The 5,366-nt window shown below is 40.6% G+C and overlaps 1 non-coding gene and 1 pseudogene across 1 annotated transcript; one reads left to right on the top strand and one right to left on the bottom strand.

Moving 5' to 3' along the window:
* Positions 1-459: 459 nt before the first annotated feature.
* Positions 460-532, bottom strand: TRNAV-AAC. Its single transcript has one exon. It is a non-coding gene; the product is annotated as a tRNA-Val (tRNA).
* A 2,709-nt stretch (positions 533-3,241) lies between these two features.
* LOC111525920 lies at positions 3,242-3,889 on the top strand (annotated as a pseudogene).
* The last annotated feature ends 1,477 nt before the right edge of the window (positions 3,890-5,366 follow it).

Here is a 5,366-nt window from a genome sequence, read left to right as displayed (position 1 = left end):
TCAAAGTGTGGCCCTGTTTCCTTTTTTATTTTTTTCTCACGGACCTGGGTCCTAAGCATTGCTTATTTTTAGAAACCCCTAAGGAAAATCTTTTGGCAAAGAATCTGCACAAGTGGCTCTGGAAATTTCAAGGAAGCCAATCTCACCTGCATAGTATAGGCGGGATCCTGCACCACTAGAGCCTACTCGAGTTGATGCCATTGGGCCCTAGAACCTACAGGCCACGCAGAGCATAAGGGGAGGGAGCTGGGACAGCGACATGCTGGGGCGCGGCAAGATGGGGCGACATGGGCCTCACCGCAGCTGAGAACAAAGGAGGGAGCAAAATTGTTCCTGAGGTGGCTCAAATCAAAAAAAGGAGGATATGAGATCCTTTGATTTAGGTGCTTGATCATATACAAAGGTCCTATCTGGTTCAAATAGAGACTCTCAGGAACAAAACGTAGAAAAGTGACCACTTGTTTCCGCCTGGTTTCGAACCAGGGACCTTTCGCGTGTTAGGCAAACGTGATAACCACTACACTACGGAAACAACCCCGCTAGAAGCTCTTGGAACTGAGGCACCTAGGGCGAGACAATCCAGGTTTGGCTTTAGAAAATCTATAAGTTCTACTCAGATTTTTTTTTTTTTTTTTTCTGGTAGTTTTTTCCATATATTTCAGACTTTCTACTTATTAAAATCAAAGATATCACATCCTGACCGTTGTTATTTGCCTACCACAAATTGGTACATATATTCACCAAATATATTTACCAGAATGCCCAGTAAGCTATTCAGAATAATTAAAACTACTGGAAACTTCGCAAGTGCCCATCAGCAGATACATGAATTAATTCACATGAAATAATCTATTGCAACAATAATGAACAATCTACAACTATGGGGATGAATCTCACGGAGATGTCGACTAAAATAAACAAGACAGAAAAGGACAGTACTCTGTGGCTCCACTGATTTAAATTATAAAGCAGGTAACATTCCGCTGTCCAGCCAGAAGTCACAATAGTGCTTCCCTCTGGGAAGAGTGGGTAGTAACTGAAAAGGAACTGGAAATGCTCTGGTTTCCCAGGTGTGTTCATTTTATGTGTACTCATCAAGGGGTGTGTATGTGTGTGTGTGCGTGTGTAAGAGGCGGGGAAGGTGGGAGAGAGAGACGGAGAAGGAGGGAGGGAGAGGGAGAGGGAGGGAGAGACTGGGAGAGAGGTGCACAGGGAGAGACTGATAAATTGAAGAAGTAATAGGGTTATGCAGTTGTGGAGACTGGTTAGAAAGTGCTAAATCCATAGGGCAGGCTGTAATAAAAGACAGGCCATCAGAAAAGGCAGGCTGAAAACAATACAGACAATTCAATAAAACCAGAAGTTCTTTGAAAAGTTGTCTACATTGTCTACATTGTCAGCAAACTTGACATTTAGCTAGATTGACTAAGTAAAAAAAAAAAAAAAAGAAAAGAGACTCAAAGTATTAAAATTGGAAGTGAAAGCGGGGATGTTATTACTAAATTTACAAAAATAAAAAGAATTATAAGAGTACACTATGAAAATTGTATGCCAGCAAATTGGATGACCTAGATTAAATGAGCAAACTCCTAGAAACACACAATCTACAAAGATTGAATCATAAAGAATTAGAAATCTGAAAAGACCTATAACTAGTAAGGATATTGAAACAGTAATCAAAAACCTACCATGAAAAAAAGCCCTGGACCAGCTGGCTTAACTGATGAATTCTATCAAACATTTAAATAATTAAGTGGTCCTTCTCACACTTTTCCACAAAACTGAAGAGTAGGAAACACTTCCTAACTCATTTTATGAAGCTAGCATTACTCTGATACCAAAGCCAGACAAAGCGATTACAAAAAGAAAGCTACAGGCTAATATTTTTTTATCAGTGCTAAATTCCTCAACAAAATACTGGCAAACTGAATTCAACAACATATTAAAAGGATTATACACCATAGCAAAGTAGGATTTATTCCTGAAATGATAGGATTCAGAATACAAAACAAGTAATTAACATAATGTATACATAAACAGAATGAAAGAAAAAAGTCTTTTGAACTAATACAAAAAAAGCATTTGACAAACTTTAAACACCTTCATGATAAAAAAAAAATTCAATAAAGTACACATGGAAGGAAATTCCCTCAATATGATAAAGGCTTTTTATGAACATTACCCTCAATAATGAAAGACTGAAAGTTTTTTTCTGTAAGATCAAGAACAAGACAGGAATGCCTACTTTTAGTACTGTGTTTAGCTGGTATTGGCAGTTCTAGATGGGGGGGGGGGGGACAAGAAAAAGAAATAAAAAGCATCCAAATTGGAAAAAAAGGTAAAAGTATTTCTGTCACAGATGATGATTTTATATATAAAAAATTTCAATGTTTTATATATATATAAACACAAAAAAGTTACAGCCAGTAAACAAATTCGATAAAATTGAAGGATATAAAACTCAGTTGCATTTCTATACACTATTAATGAACAATCTGAAAAGACAATTAAGAAAACATTTCCCCCCAGGGCACGGTGGCTCACGCCTGTAATCCTCCCAGCACTTTGGGAGGCCGAGACGGGCGGATCACGAGGTCAGGAGTTTGAGACCAACTTGGCCAATATGGTGAAACCCCGTCTCTACTAAAAATACAAACAAAACAAAAAAAATAGCCGGGCATGGTGGTGCGCGCCTGTAGTCCCAGCTACTCGGGAGGCTGAGGCAGGAGAAGCAGAGGCTGCAGTGAGCTGAGATTGCGCCACTGCACTCCATCCTAGGCAATAGAAGGAGACTCCGTCTCCAAAAAAGAAAAGAAAAACATTTTCAATTACAATAGGATCAACAAGAATAAAATACTTAGGATTAAAATTAATCAAGGAGGAAGAAGACTTGTATGCTGGAGACTACAAAACATAGCTGAAAGGAATGAAAGAAGACAGCAATGAAAGGAAAGACATTGATGTTCAATTAGTTAACACTAAGAGCTATCTATGATTCAACATAAACTCTATCAAAATCCCAATAATTTTTACAGAAATGAGCAAATCTAAAGTTCATATTGAATCTCAAGGGATCCTAAATAGCCAAATTAATCTTGAAAAAGAAGAACAGCTTTTTCCGCCACGCTCGTGACCAGGACCCTTCGCCATGGGCCGCGTGATCGGAGGGCAGAGGAAGGGCGCGGGGTCTGTGTTCCTCGCGCAAGTGAAGCACCTTTAGAGCTCCGCGTGCCTGCACGCCATGGATTTCGCTGAGCGGCAAGGCTACATCAAGGGCACTCTGAAGTATGTCATCCACTACCCGGGCCGCAGCGCGCCCCTCGCCAAGGTGGTTTTCCGAGATCCGTACCGGTTTAAGAAGCGAACGGAGCTATTCATTGCCGCCGAGGGCATTCACACAGGCCAGTTTGTGTATTGCGGCAAGACAGCTCAGCTCAACATTGACAATATGCTCCCTGTGGGCCCCATGACTGAGGGTACGATCGTGTGCTGCCTGGAGAAGAAACCTGGAGACCGTGGCAAGCTGGCCCGGGCATCAGGAAACTATGTCACCGTTATCTCCTACAACCCTGAGACCAAGAAGACCCGTGTGAAGCTGCCCTCTGGCTCCAAGAAGGTTATCTCCTCAGCCAACAGAGCTGTGGTTGGTGTGGTGGCTGGAGGTGGCCGAATTCACAAACCCATCTTAAAGGCTGGCGGGGCCTACTACAAATATAAGGCAAGGAGGAACTGCTGGCCACCAGTACAGAGTGTGGCCATGAACCCTGTGGAGCATCCTTTTGAAGGTGGTAACCCCCAGCACATTGGCAAGCCCTCCATCATCCGTAGAGATGCCCCTGCTGGCCGCAAAGTGGGTCTCACTGCTGCCCACCAGACTGGACTTCTCTGAGGAACCAAGACTGTGCAGGAGAAAGAGAGCTAGTGCTCAATAAAGAGAGCTAGGGGCTCAATAAAGTTTGTCTTTATGCAAAAAGAAAAAAAAAGAAAAAGAAGAACAAAATTGGAGGCTTTATACTTCCTGATCTCAACATTTACTTTAAAGCTACAGTAATCAAAACAGTATGGTACTGGCATAAGGAGAGACATACAGACACAAGCGAATAGAGGGCCCAGAAATAAACTGTGGCTTGTATGGGCAACTGAATTGTGAGAAGGGTGCCAGGACCATTTAATGGAGAAAGAACAGACTTTTCAACAAATGGTGCTAGGAAAACTGAATATCTACATGCAAAAGAATGAAGTTGGATGTTCACCTTATAATACATGTAAATACTAACTTAAAACAGATCAAAGACCTAAACACAGTTGCTAAAACTTTAAAATTCTTAGATGAAAACCTTGGGGAAAATCTTCATGACATTTGGCAATGATTTCTTGGATATCATACCAAAAGCACAGAGAACAATAACAAAAAAAAATAAATTAGACTTCATCAAATTAGTTACATTTGTAGGCTGGGCATGGTGGCTCATGTCTGTAATCCCAGCACTTTGGGAGGCTGAAGCGGGTGGATCACCTGAGGTCAGGCATTCGAGACCAGCGTGACCAATATGGTGAAACCCCATCTCTACTAAAATTACAAAAATTAGCTGGGCGTGGTGTCCTGCGCCTGTAGTCCCAGCTACTTGGGAGGCCGAGGCAGGAGAATCACTTGAACCTAAGAGGTGGAAATTCAAGTGAGCCAAGATTGTGCTACTACATTCTAGCTTGGGCAACAGAGCGAGACTCTGTCTCAAACAATAAATAAATAAATAAATATTAAAAAATAAAAATAAAATAAAATAAAAACATTTATAGTCAGGGCACTGTTTAGTCAGATTTTATTGAATTATTTATTGAATTAGTCAGGACACAATCAAAAGAGTGAAAAGACAATTCATGGAATGGAAGAAAATATTTGCACAGCATATGTCTGACAAAGGATTAATATCCAGAATATGTAAAGAACTACTACAACTCAACAGTAACAACAACACAACCCAGTTCAGATTGGGCGAAAGACTTGGATCATTTCTCCGAAGACGACAGAAGCACAGATAGCCAATAAGCACATCAAGAAACGCTCAACTTCACTAACAATTAGGAAAATGCAAATCAGAACCACAGTGAGATAGCATCTGAGATCCCTTAGGATGGCTATTAGAAAAAAAGAAAAAGGAAACAAAAAGCAAAAATAAATACCAGGAAGGGTATAGAAAATTATTATTCTGGTGCATTGCTGGTGGGAATGTAAAATAGTATAGCCACTGTAGAAAACAGTATGGCAGTTTCTAAAAAAATTAAACATATTATTACTATATGGTCCAGCAATTCCACTTCTAGGTGTTTATCTAAACGAATTGAAAGCAGAAGCTTGGCCGGGGGTG

Source organism: Piliocolobus tephrosceles, chromosome 5 (assembly GCF_002776525.5).
Source record: "Piliocolobus tephrosceles isolate RC106 chromosome 5, ASM277652v3, whole genome shotgun sequence".
Taxonomy (NCBI): domain Eukaryota; kingdom Metazoa; phylum Chordata; class Mammalia; order Primates; family Cercopithecidae; genus Piliocolobus; species Piliocolobus tephrosceles.
The sequence above is the reverse complement of the archived record's forward strand: the minus strand, read 5'-3'. Positions and strand labels throughout refer to the sequence as shown.